Source organism: Mustelus asterias, chromosome 27, assembly GCF_964213995.1.
Source record: "Mustelus asterias chromosome 27, sMusAst1.hap1.1, whole genome shotgun sequence".
NCBI classification, from domain to species: Eukaryota; Metazoa; Chordata; class Chondrichthyes; order Carcharhiniformes; family Triakidae; genus Mustelus; species Mustelus asterias.
Window position 1 is genome coordinate 1,110,474 of NC_135827.1, and position 17,796 is coordinate 1,128,269.

Here is a 17,796-nt window from a genome sequence, read left to right on the forward strand (position 1 = left end):
AGATCCCCAAGCCTGAATGTGTGAGTGAATGGGTGAATGCAGAGGTGTGTAAGTGAGTAGTAGGTGAGTAGTAAAGTAAGTTGGTGAGTTGGTATGGTGGCAGCTGGGTAGGGTGGAGGTTGGTAATGGGGAATAGGCTGGATCAGGTTGCTGGGTCAGGAGGGCTGGTCAGATCAGGTTGGAGGTCGGACGGCACAGTGGTTAGCACTGCTGCCTCACAGCACCAGGGACCCGGATTCAATTCTGACCTTGGGTCACAGTCTATGTGGCGTTTGCACATTCTTTCCATGTCTGCATGGGTTTCTTCCGGGTGCTCCGGTTTCCTCCCACAGTCCAAAGATGTGCGGGTTAGGTTGATTGACCATGCTGAATTGACCCTAATGTCAGGGAATTAGCAGAGTAAATATGTGGAGTTATGGGAATGGAGCCTGGGTGGGATTGTGGTTGGTGCAGACTCGATGGGCCGAATGGTCGTCTTCTGCACTGTAAGGATTCTATGAGGATCATGAGAGATCAAATGGAGGTGCCAATCAGGTCAGGTAGGGATAGGGATCAGGAGGCAGCCAGGTTGTTGGGGAGATGAGTTGGGGGTGGTTCAAGGAGAGTCGAGGGGTGAGTCGGATAGTAGAGTCTGGGAATCATGTCGTGGAAGATGGTCAGGTTGAATCAGGCATCAGTGTGAGTTGTTAGTGGTCATTTGTATGGTTGCCCAAGAGTTAGTCAAGGATTTTTCTGTCTAATAATATCTGGGTAACTATCCAGGTAAGCAAGTCAGAACTGTCTGAAGAATCCAACTCTAACTCAGAGTTGGAGATTGTTTCGGTGGGTCCCAGGGTGCAGGAGTATTTCCCACCAGGAATTGAAACTTCCCAGGCAGTTCCTATGGAGTCCTTGTGTTGAGACTTCTGCTGGGTCCAAAAGCACATCTTGGGGGTACATCTCTCTGACGATCAGGTAACTGGAAGATATGTAAAGAGTAACTCTGTTTCTCCCACAGAAATTATAGAAAGGATATTATTAAACTAGAAAGAGTGCAGAAAAGATTTACTAGGATGCTACTGGGACTTGATGGATTGAGTTATAAGGAGAGGCTGGATAGACTGGGACTTTTTTCTCTGGAGCGTAGGAGGCTGAGGGTTGATCTTGTAGAGGTCTATAAAATAATGAGGGGCACTGATCAGCTAGATAGTCAATATCTTTTCCCAAAGGTAGGGGAATCTAAAATGAGAGGGCATAGGTTTAAGGTGAGAGGGGAGAGATGCAAAAGTGTCCAGAGGGGCAATTTTTTCACACAGAGGGTGGTGAGTGGAACAAGCTGCCAGAGGTAGTAGTAGAGGTGGGTACAATTTTATCTTTTAAAAATCATTTAGATAGTTACATGGATACGATGGGTACAGAGGGATATGGGCCAAATGCGGGCAATTGGGATTAGCTTAAGGGTTTTTTTTAAAAAAGGTTGGCATGGACAAGTTGGGCCGAAGGGCCTGTTTCCATGCTGTAAACCTCTATGACTCTATCAGATGCTGCCTGACCTGCTGGGTTTTTATTACTTTGTTCGCAGGCTAGGCCAACATTTACTGTGCATTCCTAATCAGTCTTGAAAAGGTGTTGGTGAGCCGCCTCCTTGAACACTGTACTCCATGTGGTGCATCCACATTGCTGTTCGGAAGGGAATTCCAGAATTTTGACCCAGCAGCAGTGGAAGAACGGCAATAGAGTTATAAGCCAGGATAGTTAGGATAGTTTGTGGAACTTACAGATGGTGGTGTTCCCATGCATCTGCTGCCCTTGTCCTTCCAGATGGTAGGATACGCAGGTTTGAAAGGCACTGCAAATTGCTACAGTGCACCTTGTAGATAGTACGCTGCATCAGTGGTAGAGTGAGTGAGTGTTTAAGGTGGTGGATGGGGTGCCAATCAAGTGGCTGCTTTGTCCTGGATGGTGTTGACCTTCTTGCCTGTTGTTAGAGCCCCACTCATCAAGACAAGTGGAGAGTATTCCCTCGCACTCCTGACTTGTGCCTTGGAGATGGTGGACAGGCTTTGGGAAGTCAGAAGGTGAATTCCTTCTGCAGAATTTCTAGCCACTGACCTGTTCTTGTACCCAGAGTAATTATATGTCTGGTCCATTCAGTTTCTGGTCAATGCTAACCCCCAAGATGTTGATAGTGGGGGATTCAGTGATGGTAATGTCATTGAATGTCAAGGGGTGATGGTTAGATTTTCTCTTGTTAGAGATGTAGCACAAATGTTACTTGCCACTCATCATTCCAAGCCTGGTTATTGTCCAGGTCTTGTTGCATTTGGACATGAACTGCTTCAGTGTCTGAGGAGTCGCGAATGGTGTTGTACATTAGCAATCATACCCACTTCTGACCTTATGATGGGAGGAAGGTCATTGAAGAAGCAGCTAAAGATGTTTTGGCCTAGGACAGTGCCCTGAGAAACTCATACAGTGATTTCCTGGAGCTGAGATGACTAACCTTAAACAACCACAACCATCTTCCCTTGTGCCAGATATAATTCCAATCAATGCACAGTTTTCCTGCTAATTGCAAGTGACTTCATTTGTGCTATTTGATGGGGTATTTGATGCCACACTCAGTCAAATGCTTCCTTAGTGTCAGCAATCACTCTCATCTCACCACTTTAGTTTGGATAGCCATTAAGGAGGCTTGGCTGCAGAATGACAAGGCTTGAGTCCTGAATATTGAGGGGGATATGACCTTCAGGAAGAATAGAAAGCTAGGTAAATGAAATGGGGTAGCCTTGTTGATCAAGAAGGGCATTGTGCAATAGTAAGAGACAATCTTCGTTCAGGAGATCAAGATGTGGAATCGGTTTGAGTGGAGATAAGGAATAGTAGGGGAAAGAAGTCATGAGTAGGAGTGGTCGACAAGCCCCTTAATAGTAACCACAATGTAGGACAAAGTACCCAAGAAGAAATATTGGGGGCTTGTGAAAATGGGATGGCAATTATCTAGTGTTACTTTAATTCACATATATGAATCAGATCAGCAGTATTAGCCTGGATGTGAAATACATAGAAAGCTTTTGAGACAGTTTTTCAGAGCAGCATGTTGTGGAACTAACCAGAGAGTAGGCTTTATTAGACTTGGTGTTGTGTAATGGAACAGGATTAATTAATTACCTCAGAATAAAGGCACCCCTCTGTAGCAGTAACCTCAATATGATTGAATTTTACATCCAGTTTGAAAAGGAAAAGGGTGGGTCTAAGCCTAGTACTGTTTAAGGTCAAAAATGTGGGCATGGAAACTGAGCTAGCTTCAGTGAACTGGGATACTAGGCTAGGGAATAGATCATAGAAACATAGAAAATAGGAGCAGGAATAGACCATTTGGTCATTCAAGCCTTCTCTGCCATTCATTATGATCATGGTTAATCATCCAACTCAGTAACCTGTTTCCGCCTTCCCCTCATATCCTTTGGAAGGAGGAATCAAAAGGCAGAATATTATCTAAATGGAGAGAGACTGCAGGTGAGTTAAGTACAGAGGGATCTAGGCATACTAGTGCATGAATCACAAAGAGCTAACAACCAGGTCCAACAAGTAGTTAAGAAAGCAAATGGCAGTTTGGCCTTTATTGCAAAAGGGTTGGAGTTTAAAAATAGGGAAATTTTGTTGTACGGCGGGTTGATGAGGTCTCACCTGGAATATTCCATACAGTTTTGGTTCCCTGATCTTAACGAGGATATAGTAACATTGAAGGCAGTCCAAAGGAGATTCATCTGGCAAATTCCTGGGATGAGAGGGTTGTCCTATCAAGAGAGACTAAAAAATCTGGGTCTGTATCCCTTGGAGTTTAGAAGAGTGAGGGGTGACCTTTTTCAAACATACAAGATCCTGAGTGGGCTTGACAGGGTCAATGGTGAGATGTTTTCATTGGTGGGAGAGTCTCAAACGAGGGGACACAGCTCCAAGATAAAGGACTGGTCATTTAAAATTGAGATGCATAGCAATTTCTCTGGTGAGTCTCTGGAATTCTCTGCCGCAAAGGGTAGCACGGCACGGTAGCACAGTGGTTAGTACTGCTGCTTCACAGCTCCACGGACCTGGGTTCGATTCCCGGCTTGGGTCACTGTCTGTGTGGAGTTTGCACATTCTCCTCGTGTCTGCGTGGGTTTCCTCCGGGTGCTCCGGTTTCCTCCCACAGACCAGAGATGTGCGGGTTAGGTTGATTGGCCATGCTAAAATTGCCCCTTAGTGTCCTGAGATGTGTAGGTTAGAGGGATTAGCGGGTAAATATGTAGGGATATGGGGGTAGGGCCTGAGTGGGATTATGGTCGGTGCAGACTCAATGGGCCAAATGGCCTCCTTCTGCACTGTAGGGTTTCTATGATTCTATGAAAGGGTAGTGGAGGCTAGATCATTAGAAATATTTAAAGTGGAGGTATATAAATACTTGATAGATTGAGGAATAGAGGGCTATGGGGAATTAGCACAGAAGTGTGTTGAGGCCAGCATATTATCAGCCATGATCATATTGAATTAACAATAGTCAGCATGGTTTTGTGAGAGGGAGGTCATGCCTCACTAACCTGGTGGAGTTTTTTGAAGAAGTGACTAGAATGGTTGATGAGGGAAGGGCCGTGGATGTCGTCTATATGGACTTTAGTAAAGCGTTTGACAAAGTCCCTCATGGTAGGTTGGTGCAAAAGGTTGGATCTCATGGGATAAAAGGGAAGGTGGCTAGATGGGTGGAGAACTGGCTTGGTCACAGAAGACAGAGGGTGGTAGTGGAAGGGTCCTTTTCCGGCTGGATGCCTGTGACTAGTGGTGTTCCGCAGGGCTCTGTATTGGGACCTCTGCTGTTTGTGATTTATATAAACGTTCTGGAAGAAGGTGTAACTGGGTGATCAGTAAGTTTGCGGACGACACGAAAATGGCTGGACTTGCAGATAGTGAGGAACATTGTCAGAGGCTACAGATGGATATAGATAGGCTGGAAATTCGGGCAAAGAAATGGCAGATGGAGTTCAATCCAGATAAATGCGAAGTGATGCATTTTGGTAGAACTAACGTAGGAGGGAGCTATACGATAAATGGCAGAACCATAAAGGGTGTAGATACGCAGAGGGACCTGGGTGTGCAAGTCCACAGATCCTTGAAGGTGACGTCACAGGTGGAGAAGGTAGTGAATAAGGCATATGGCATGCTTGCCTTTATAGGACGGGGCATAGAGTATAAAAGTTGGGGTCTGATGTTGCAGTTGTATAGAACGTTGGTTCGGCCGCATTTGGAAGACTGCGCCCAGTTCTGGTCGCCACACTACCAGAAGGACGTGGAGGCTTTAGAGAGAGTGCAGAGGAGGTTTACCAGGATGTTGCCTGGTATGGAAGGGCTTAGTTATGAGGAGAGATTGGGTAAACTGGGGTTGTTCTCACTGGAAAGACGGAGGATGAGGGGTGACCTAATAGAGGTGTATAAAATTATGAAAGGCATAGATAGGGTGAACGGTGGGAAGATTTTTTCCAGGTCGGTGGTGATGTTCACGGGAGGTCATAGGTTCAAGGTGAAGGGGGGGAGGTTTAACACGGATATCAGAAGGACGTATTTTACACAGAGGGTGGTGGGGGCCTGGAATGCGCTGCCGGGCAAGGTGGTGGAGGTGGACACACTGGGAACGTTTAAGACTTATTTAGATAGCCACATGAACGGAGTGGGAATGGAGGGATACAAAAGAATGGTCTAGTTTGGACCAGGGAGCTTGGAGGGCCAAAGGGCCTGTTCCTGTGCTGTATTGTTCTTTGTTCTTTGAATGGCGGGGCAGGTTTGAAGGGCCTAGAGGCCCTGCTCCTGCCTCTATTTCTTGTGTTCTTGTGATCCCTTTAGCCTCAAGAGCAATAGCTAACTCCTTGAAAACATACAATGTTTTGGCCTCAACTGCTCTCTGTGGTAGAGAATTCCACAAGCTTACCACTCTCTGGATGAAGAAAATTCTCCTCATCTCAGTCCTAAATGGTTTACCCCCTATCCTTAGACTGTGACACCCTGGTTCTGGACTTCCCATGCCATTGGGAACTTCTTTCCTGCATCTATCCTATCCTGTTTCAATAAGATCCACCTCATTCTTCTAAACTCCAGCAAATATAATCCTAACTGACTCAATCTCTCCTCACACATCAGTCCCGCCATCCCAGTAATCAGTCTGGTAAATCCTAGCTGCAGTCCTTCCACAGCAAAAACATACTTTCTCAGATAAGGAGACCAAAATGGCACACAATATTCCAGGTGTGGTCTCACCAAGGCCCTGTGTGATTGCAGTAAGACATCCCTGCTCCTGTACTCAGATCCTCTCACTATGAAGGCCAACATACCATTTGCCTACTTAACCGTCTGCTGCACTTGCATGTTTACTTTCAGTGACTTGCGTACGAGGACACCCAGGTCTTGTTGCACATTCACCTCTCTTAATCTATAGCCATTCAGATCATAATGTCTTCCTGTTTTTGTTACCAAAGTGGATAGCCTGACATTTATCCACATTATACTACATCTGCTATGCATTTGCCCACTCGCTCAGCTTGTAATTAATCACAATTACAATAATTTCAATCACACTGAAACATCTCTGCATCCTCCTCAGAGCTCACCCTCACACCCAGCTTTTTGTCATCTGCAAATTTGGAGATATTACATTTAGTTTCCTCAAAATCATTAAGACAGATTGCGAATAGTTGAAGACACCACCAGCTGAATGGGCACATACTTTGCCCTCTTACGTCTGTTGGGCTCCCTTAAAGGAGGAGAATGTGAGGGAGTGAGAACGGACAGTGGGGCAAACCCCGTGGATCATGAAGTTTTACTTGGCCTTGGAGATCAGAATCATAAAATCATTCATGCAGTTCAACCCAATGTACCTGTGCTGGTTCCCTGAAATAGCTAACGACTAGTGCTTCTGGTCTCTCTGTTCTTTTACTCCTTTTAAAATTGTACCATTTAGTTTACAGAACTAGTGCACAGAAACAGGCCATTTGGCCAAACCAGTCCAACCTCCTCCCATTTTTCCTCAGCTAAATCTGTCATCTTAATCCTCTATTTCATATACCTCTCTGACTTCCCCTTAAATGTATGTATACCATTTGCTTCAGCCATTCCCTGTGATCGTGAGTTCCATATTCTCACCAGTCTTTGAGTAGTTTCTTCTGAATTCTCTATTGGATTTTTGATGACTGTCTTATATTGATGGCCTCTAGTTATGCTAACTTAGTCATGGAAACTCTAGTTACGGAAACTTTTTTTATATACACAAAATCTTTCATAATTTTAAATATCAATATTAAATCGCCCCTCAGCCTTTTATTTTTCCTCTTCCCATTTTTCATAAAATAAAATCATTTCATATTTCAGTATTAAATTTCTTCTGCCACGTGCTTACCTATTTCCCAGTCTATGTCCTTATGTCTGTAAATATCATCTTCACTGTTTACTACATTTTCAAGCTTTGTGTCGTCTGCAAACTTTGAAGTTATGACCCCACACCCAAATCCACTAATTTATCAATGAATTTATATATATCAAGAAGTGCAGTGGTCTTTATATCAACCTCTAAGGCTACACTGTACAGCCTCTGCCAGCCTGAAAATAGTTGTTGAATGTTGAACAGGCTATGGCAGGTGAGGACCCAGAAACTATCGTTATCATGAAAGAGGTAGTGTTAGGCAAGGTAGACAAGTCTCCTGGCCCTGATGGGATGCATCCCAGGGTACTAAAAGAGATGGTGGGGGAAATAGCAAATGCATGGCGGTAATTTACCAAAATTCGCTGTACACTGGGGTGTGGTTCCTGTAGATTGGAAAACAGCAAATGTGACGCCACTGTTTAAAAAAGGAAGTAGACAAAAGGCGGGTAACTGTAGGCCAGTTAGCTTAACTTCTGTAATAGGGAAAATGCTTGAATCTATCATCAAGGAACAAATACTGAGACATAGAACATAGAACAGTACAGCACAGAACAGGCCCTTCGGCCCACGATGTTGTGCCGAGCTTTATCTGAAACCAAGATCAAGCTATCCCACTCCCTATCATCCTGGTGTGCTCCATGTGCCTATCCAATAACCGCTTAAATGTTCCTAAAGTGTCTGACTCCACTATCACTGCAGGCAGTCCATTCCACACCCCAACCACTCTCTGCGTAAAGAACCTACCTCTGATATCCGTCCTGTATCTCCCACCACGAACCCTATAGTTATGCCCCCTTGTAACAGCTCCATCCACCCGAGGAAATAGTCTTTGAACGTTCACTCTATCTATCCCCTTCATCATTTTATACACCTCTATTAAGTCTCCCCTCAGCCTCCTCCGCTCCAGAGAGAACAGCCCTAGCTCCCTCAACCTTTCCTCATATGACCTACCCTCCAAACCAGGCAGCATCCTGGTAAATCTCCTCTGCACTCTTTCCAGCGCTTCCACATCCTTCTTATAGTGAGGTGACCAGAACTGCACACAATATTCCAAATGTGGTCTCACCAAGGTCCTGTACAGTTGCAGCATAACCCCACGGCTCTTAAACTCCAACCCCCTGTTAATAAAAGCTAACACACTATAGGCCTTCTTCACAGCTCTATCCACTTGAGTGGCAACCTTTAGAGATCTGTGGATATGGACCCCAAGATCTCTCTGTTCCTCCACAGTCTTCAGAACCCTACCTTTGACCCTGTAATCCACATTTAAATTTGTCCTACCAAAATGAATCACCTCACATTTAACAGGGTTAAACTCCATTTGCCATTTTTCAGCCCAGCTTTGCATCCTATCTATGTCTCTTTGCAGCCTACAACAGCCCTCCACCTCATCCACTACTCCACCAATCTTGGTGTCATCAGCAAATTTACTGATCCACCCTTCAGCCCCCTCCTCTAAGTCATTAATAAAAATCACAAAGAGCAGAGGACCAAGCACTGATCCCTGCGGCACACCGCTAGCAACCTGCCTCCAATCCGAAAATTTTCCATCGACCACCACCCTCTGTCTTCGGTCAGACAGCCAGTTACCTATCCAATCGGCCAACTTTCCCTCTATCCCACACCTCCTCACTTTCATCATAAGCCGACCATGGGGGACCTTATCAAACGCCTTACTAAAATCCATGTATATGACATCAACTGCCCTACCTTCATCAACACACTTAGTTACCTCCTCAAAAAATTCTATCAAATTTGTGAGGCACGACTTGCCCTTCCGTGCTGACTATCTCGGATTAATCCGCATCTTTCTAAATGGTCGTAAATCCCATCCCTAAGGACCCTTTCCATCAATTTACCAACCGCCGAAGTAAGACTAACCGGTCTATAATTACCAGGGTCATTTCTATTCCCTTTCTTAAACAGAGGAACAACATTCGCCATTCTCCAGTCCTCTGGCACCATCCCCGTGGACAGCGAGGACCCAAAGATCAACGCCAAAGGCTCTGCAATCTCATCCCTTGCCTCCCACAGAATCCTAGGATACATTTCATCAGGCCCAGGGGACTTATCGACCTTCAGTTTATTCAAAACTGCCAAGACATCCTCCCTCCGAACATCTATTTCCTCCAGCCTATTAGCCTGTAACACCTTCTCTTCCTCAAAAACATGGCCCCTCTCCTTGGTGAACACTGAAGAAAAGTATTCATTCATCACCTCGCCTATCTCTACTGCCTCCATTGAATATAAATTGTCCCATTGGTAAGACGCAGCATGGGTTCATGAAGAGCATGTCATGTTTGACTAATTTGGTGGAATTCTTTGAGAACATTACGTGTGCAGTGGACAATGGGGAACCTGTGGATGTGGTGTATCTGGATTTCCAGAAGGCATTTGACAAAGTGCCGTGCCAAAAACTGCTACATAAGATAAAGGTGCACAGTATTACGGGTAATGTACTAGCATGGATAGGGGATGGTTAACTAACAGAAAGCAAAGAGTGGGGGTAAATGGGTGTTTTTCTGATTGGCGATCAGTGACTAGTGGTGTGCCTCAGGGATCAGTGTTGGGACCGCAATTGTTTACGATTTACATAGATGATTTGGAGTTGGGGACCAAGTGTAGTGTGTCAAAATTCGCAGATGACACTAAGATGAGTGGCAGAGCAAAGTGTGCAGAGGATGCTGAAAGTCTGCAAAGGGATATAGATAGTCTAAGTGAGTGGGCGAGGGTCTGGCAGATGGAGTACAATGTTGGTAAATGTGAGGTCATCCATTTTGGTAGGAATAACAGCAAAATGGATTATTATTTAAATGGTAAAAAATTGCAGCATGCTGCTTTGGAGAGGGACCTGGGTGTCCTTGTGCAAGAATCACAAGGAGTTGGATTGCAGGTGCAGCAGGTAATTAAAACGGCAAATGGAATTTTGTCCTTCATTGCTAGAGGGATGGATTTTAAAAACAGCGAGATTATGTTGCAGCTGTATAAGGTGCTGGTGAGGCCACACCTGGAGTACTGTGTACAGTTTTGGTCTCCTTACTTGAGAAAGGATATACTGGCACTGGAGGGGGTGCAGAGGAGATTCACTAGGTTGATTCCGAAGTTGAGAGTGTTGGCTTATGAGGAGAGACTGAGTAGCTTGGGGCTATAGTCATTGGAATTCAGAAGAATGAGGGGAGATCTTATAGAAACATATAAGATTATGAAGGGAATAGATAAGATAGAAGCAGGGAAGTTGTTTCCACTGGCAGGTGAAACTAGAACTAGGGGGCATGACCTCAAAATAAGAGGGAGCAGATTTAGGACTGAGTTGAGGAGGAACTTCTTCACACAAAGGGTTGTGAATCTGTGGAATTCCCTGCCCAGTGAAGCAGTTGAGGCTACATCATTAAATGTTTTTAAGGCAAGGATAGGTAAATTTTTAAACAGTAAAGGAATTAAGGGTTATGGTGAGCGGGCGGGTAAGTGGAGCTGAGTCCACGAAAAGATCAGCCATGATCTTATTGAATGGCGGAGCAGGCTCGAGGGGCCAGATGGCCTACTCCTGCTCCTAGTTCTTATGTTCTTATTGCACTTTGAACCTGAGCCAATTTCATAGCCACCTTTTATCCCATGGGTTATGATTTTCCTAATAAGTTTATTATATAATATTTTAACACCTTTTCAAAGTATATGTGCACAATATCAACCATAATACCCTCAATAGGGAGGCCTCGTGGCACAGTGTTAGCGCCCCTACCGCTGGACATGAAGCCTTGAGTTCAAGTCCAAATCCAGGACTTATTGGCCACAGAAGGCACGTTCAGTGCAGTTGAATGGGCTGATAATCAGCTCAAAAATCCTACTACTTCTCCTAGTACTCCACAAAAAGGGTAAAAACAGTATAGGTGTGAAGATAGACTAACAGCTATCCTCAACAGTCCTCTCTTATTTCATTGAGGAATTTGACAAATCTATGCTGGTTGTCAATTATTACCCATGTTCTTCCAAGCAACTGTTTCCTGGGTTATTGTCTCATTTGGCTGTGTAGTTTCCAGGTTTAATCTTCTTCCCTTTTGTGAACAGGAGTGAAACATTTGTAACCTCCCATTTGTCTGGCACCAGTCCCATATCCATGGAAAATTGAAATATGATGACCAGACCAATGCAGTTCCTCTCCTTGTTTCCCTTAGCAACCTTTGATGCATCCAATCTCAGCTGTGTGATTTTCTACTTTGAACACTGCCAACAGTTTAAGTACTTCCTCTTGATCTATTTTTATCGCATGCAATTTTTCGACCTCCTCCTTATTGGCACCATTTTCTTTAGTAATGACAGACTTAACGTACTTATTTAATACCTCAACCACACCCTCTTCCTCTGACAGAAGCTCTCATTTTATTTCCCTAATTGATGCCTCCATCCCATTGACTAATCTTTACTATTTATATGTTTGTAAAAGACTTTGGTGTTCCATTTTATTTTACATGCTAATCTTTTATCATGCTATCTCTTTGCCCCCCTGTTTCCTTTCCTTGCCTGGAGTTCTGTATGGTTCTTGACTGTATTAATCTGACATTTACCACAATCCTTTTTCTGCTTCATTTCAATCTTAATTTCATTTCTTAATTTCTTAAGTCGTTCAGGGACATCTTGCTTTGGTTTAGCCCATCCTTTCTCCCTCATTAGAAACATACCTGACTCCCTCTGCATTGAAAATGGTAAGACTAGTGGTTAGTTAATGTGGGCTGAAGAAATAAGGGCGGCACGGTGACACAGTGGTTAGCACTGCTGCCTCACAGTGCCAGGGGACCCAGGTCCAATTGCTGCCTTGGATGACTGTGTGGAGTTTGCACATTCTCCCTGTATCTGCTTGGGTTTCCTCCGGGTGCTCCGGTTTCCTCCCACACTCCAAAGATGTGCAGGTTAGGTTGATTGGGCCATGTTAAATTGACTTTTAGCGTCAGGGGGATTAGCAGGGTAAATATGTGGGGTTATGGGGATAGGGCCTGGTTAAGATTGTTTACAGTAAGAGTTTTAACAACACCAGGTTAAAGTCCAACAGGTTTATTTGGTAGCAAATACCATTAGCTTTCGGAGCGCTGCTCCTTCGTCAGTTGGAGTGGAAATGTGCTCTCAAACAGGGCACAGAGACACAGAAATAGGGCGGCACGGTAGCACAGTGGTTAGCACTGCTGCTTCACAGCTCCAGGGACCTGGGTTCGATTCCCGGCTTGGGCACTGTCTGTGTGGAGTTTGCACATTCTCTTCGTGTCTGCGTGGGTTTCCTCCGGGTGCTCCGGTTTCCCCCCACAGTCCAAAGATGTGCGGGTTAGGTTGATTGGCCATGCTAAAATTGCCCTTAGTGTCCTGGGATGCGTAGGTTAGAGGGATTAGTGGGTAAATATGTAGGGATATGGGGGTAGGGTCTGGGTGGGATTGTGGTCGGTGCAGACTCGATGGGCCGAATGGCCTTTCTCTGTGCTGTAGGGTTTCTAAGATTTTCTAAGGAAATCAAGTTACAGAATACTGATTAGAATGCGAATCCCTACAGCCAACCAGATCATAGAAATCATAGAAATCATAGAAACTTGGCTATCAGTTTGCATTCAGCCTCTGATCTTCGGGTAAGCGTTCTCCAAGGCGGCCTTCACGACACACGACAGCGCAGAGTCGCCGAGCAGAAACTGATAGCCAAGTTCCGCACACATGAGGATGGCCTAAACCGGGATGTTGGATTTATGTCACATTATCAGTAACCCTCACAGCTTGCCTCCTGGACTTGCTGGCTGTCCTGTCTGGAGACAATACACATCTCTTTAACCTGTGCTTAATGCTCCCTCCACTCACATTGTCTGTATCTTTAAGATGTGGTTGGCTGTAGGGATTCGCATTCTAATCAGTATTCTGTAACTTGATTTTAACATAGAACATAGAAAGCCACAGCACAAACAGGCCCTTCGGCCCACAAGTTGCGCCGATCACATCCCCACCTCTAGGCCTATCTATAGCCCTCAATCCCATTAAATCCCATGTACTCATCCAGAAGTCTCTTAAAAGACCCCAACGAGTTTGCCTCCACCACCACCGACGTCAGCCGATTCCACTCACCCACCACCCTCTGAGTGAAAAACTTACCCCTGACATCTCCTCTGTACCTACCCCCCAGCACCTTAAACCTGTGTCCTCTCGTAGCAACCATTTCAGCCCTTGGAAATAGCCTCTGAGAGTCTACCCTATCCAGACCTCTCAACATCTTGTAAACCTCTATCAGGTCACCTCTCATCCTTCGTCTCTCCAGGGAGAAGAGACCAAGCTCCCTCAACCTATCCTCATAAGGCATGCCCCCCAATCCAGGCAACATCCTTGTAAATCTCCTCTGCACCCTTTCAATGGCTTCAACATCTTTCCTGTAATGAGGTGACCAGAACTGCGCGCAGTACTCCAAGTGGGGTCTAACCAGGGTCCTATAAAGCTGCAGCATTATCTCCCGACTCCTAAACTCAATCCCTCGATTAATGAAGGCCAGTACGCCGTACGCCTTCTTGACCGCATCCTCCACCTGCGAGGCCGATTTAAGAGTCCTATGGACCCGGACCCCAAGGTCCTTCTGATCCTCTACACTGCTAAGAATGGTACCCTTCATATTATACTGCTGCTTCATCCCATTGGATCTGCCAAAATGGATCACCACACACTTATCCGGGTTGAAGTCCATCTGCCACTTCTCCGCCCAGTCTTGCATTCTATCTATGTCTCGCTGCAACTTCTGACATCCCTCCAAACTATCCACAACACCACCTACCTTGGTGTCGTCAGCAAACTTACCAACCCATCCCTCCACTTCCTCATCCAGGTCATTTATGAAAATGACAAACAGCAAGGGTCCCAGAACAGATCCCTGGGGCACTCCACTGGTCACTGACCTCCATGCAGAGAAAGACCCCTCCACAGCCACTCTCTGCCTTCTGCAGGCAAGCCAGTTCTGGATCCACAGGGCAACAGCCCCTTGGATCCCATGCCCTCTCACTTTCTCAAGAAGTCTTGCATGGGGGACCTTATCGAACGCCTTGCTGAAGTCCATATAGACCACATCCACCGCTCTTCCTTCGTCAATGTGTTTGGTTACATTTTCAAAGAACTCAACCAGGCTCGTAAGGCACGACCTGCCCTTGACAAAGCCGTGCTGACTACTTTTGATCATACTAAACTCTGTGCCCTGTTTGAGAGCAGACTTCCACTCCATCTGATTAAGGAGCAGCGCTCCGAAAGCTAATGGTATTTGCTACCAAATAAACCTGTTGGACTTTAACCTCGTGTTGTTAAAACTCTTACTGTGTTCACCCCAGTCCAACGCCGGCATCTCCACATTAAGATTGTTTATGCAGCCTTAATGGGCTGAATGGCCTCCTTCAGCACTGTAGGGATTCTATGATTCTAAATAATCTCTTCAGCCCACATCTCCTGCAATACTAAGTCACTTCAGAATGACATGAAAATATGATCATTTATAAAGTTCCAAGTCTAAAAAGAGCCATCACCAGTTATAATGTTCGGTAGCACTAGAAAGAGAGCAGTTTCATTTCAGGACAGACCCAATTGCAATATTGTTTGATTTCAAGAAGAAATTAGATATAGCTCCTGGAGCTAAAGGGATCAAGGGGTATAAGAGTGGATCAGCCATGATCAAAATGAATGGTGGAGCAGACTTGAAGGGCCAAATGGCCAACTCCTGCTTCTAGTTTCTATGTTAAACAAAATACAGGATTACAATGCAATTAGTGTAAATGCACAAAGTGTGGTGAACAAGGTGGTGAGTTAAAGTTTGTGGGAATATGATGTAGAGTGGGGATAATGGAAATATGGCTTAAAAGCAAAGGATATTAAAGGCAGTGATGGAAAAAGGGGGGTGGGTGGCACTACTGATTAGGGATGACATTGTACTGTTGGAAAGAAAGATTGGTGCAAGGACAGAATCCATTTTATAAGAGCTGAGAAAAAAACAAGGTTATGATCATATTCTATATTCTGTAGAATCTATATTCTGTAGGCCTCCAAATAGAGATGAGGAACAAATCTGCAGGGAAATCATAGCAAACTTTAGAGTAGTAATATGTGCTTTACAGGACTATACAATTGCAGCAAGACTTCTTTACTCCTATACTCAAATTCCCTTGTAATCAAGGTCAATGTACCGTTTGTCTTTCTAATTGCTTGCTGCACCTGCATATTAATTTTCTGTGACTCATGAACAAGGACATCCAGGTCCCAGTCTATTACCCCTAATCCCTTGTAATGTAATTTTGTTTACTAATCTCCTATGTAGGGCCTTTTCAAAAGCCTTCTGGAAATCCAAATACACCACATCCACTGGTAGCCCCTTGTCTATTCTGCTAGTGACATCCTCCAAAAACTCTCATCAGGCTTGTCAAACATGATTTCTCTTTCATAAACCCATGTTGACTGCCCAAGTGTTTTCTAAGTGTTCACCTCTTTTGACAAAGATTCTTGCATTTCCCCTACTGTGACGTCAGGCTAACAGTTCCCTATTTTCTCCCTTCTTTCTTAAATAGTGAGGTGACATTTGCTATCTTCCAATCTGCAGAAACCATTGAAGAATCTAGAATTTTGGACGATGATCACTGGTGCATCGACTGTCCAAGCAACTGAAGCAAACTGTGAACATTTGGATACAAAACTGGCTCGGTCAAAGAAGACAGAGGGTAGCAGTGAAAGGGTGTGTTTCTGAATGGAAGGCTGTGACAAGTGGTGTTCTTCAGGGATCAGTGTTGGGACCTTTGCTGTTTGTAATATATATAAATGATTTGGAGGAAAATGTAACTGGATTGATTAGTTAAGTTTGCGGATGACACAAAGGTTGGTGGATTTGCGGATAGCGATGAGGACCATCAGAGGATACAGCAGGATATAGATCAGTTGGAGACTTGGGCGGAGAGATGGCAGATGGAGTTTAATCTGGACAAATGTGAGGTAATGCATTTTGGAAGGTCTAATACAGATAGGAAATATACAGTAAATGGCAGAACCCTTAAGAGTATTGATAGGCAAAGGGATCTGGGTGTTCACGTACACAGGTCACTGAAAGTGGCAATGCAGGTGGAGACGGTAGTCAAGAAGGCATACGGCATGCTTGCCTTCATCGGCCGGGGTATTGAAAATTAAAAATTGGCAAGTCATGTTGCAGCTTTATAGAACTTTAGTTAGGCCTCACTTAGAATATAGTGTTCAATTCTGGTCACCACACTACCAGAAGGATGTGAAGGCTTTGGAGAGGGTACAGAAAAGATTTACCAGGATGTTGCCTGGTATGGAGGGCATTAGCTATGAGGAGAGGTTGGAGAAACTTGGTTTGTTCTCACTGGAGCGACGGAGGTTGAGGGGAGACCTGATAGAAGTCTTCAAGATTACGAGAGGCATGGACAGAGTGGATAGTCAGAAGCTTTTTCCCAGGGTGGAAGAGTCAATTACTCGGGGGCATAGATATAAGGTGCGAGAGGCAAGGTTTAAAGGAGATGTACGAGGCAGATTTTTTACACAGAGAGTAGTGGGTGCCTGGAACTCGTTGCCGGGGGAGGTAGTGGAAGCGTATACGGTAGTGACTTTTAAGGGGCGTCTGGACAAGTACATGAATAGGATGGGAATACAGGGATATGGTCCCCGGAAGGGTAGGGGGTTTTAGTTCAGTCGGGCAGCATGGTCGGTGCAGGCTTGGAGGGCCGAAGGGCCTGTTCCTGTGCTGTAATTTTCTTTGTTCTTTGTTCTATTTACCTGATGATTCACCAGGTTATAATAAGATTCCTCTTGTAGCGGGATTGTCCTGTGCCCTTGTGATTCATGGAGTAGCTCAGAGGTATTATCAACCATGTTCCTTATCAGGTTACCACTCTTTAAGGCTGCTTCCTGGAGTGGAAAGGCTGAAATGTGTTGGACTGCCACAGTATGAAAGCATCATGGCAGCTCCCAGTAATCTGGCAGGCCCAGACATACATGAACCCTTTTTGTGGTTGCACACAGACTATAAATTTGTGTTTGTCAAAGCATCTGTTTATCAGGGATTGATTGTGAGTCCATGGTTAATCTGGGGGTGCCTGGATTGCCCCACGTCCAGGGTTAATCTGGGGGTGCCTGGATTGCCCCACGTCCAGGGTTAATCTGGGGGTGCCTGGATTGCCCCACGTCCAGGGTTAATCTGGGGGTGCCTGGATTGCCCCACGTCCAGGGTTAATCTGGGGGTGCCCAGAAAGCTAAGTGTGCGCGTAGGTTGTTCTGCAGTGTAGGAATTGCCCCGCTTCTGCAGTTTAATCTGAGGGTGCCCAGAATGCCATGTGTTTGCAGGTTGTTGTGGGGTGCTGAAATTAACCCATGTGTCCTGG

At 45.1% G+C, this 17,796-nt stretch overlaps 1 protein-coding gene across 1 annotated transcript in view; it reads right to left on the minus strand.

Annotated features, from left to right (window-relative positions):
* LOC144480014 (pannexin-3-like) overlaps positions 1-17,796 on the minus strand; it is a 57,160-nt gene that overhangs the window by 5,882 nt on the left and 33,482 nt on the right. The window lies entirely within an intron of this gene.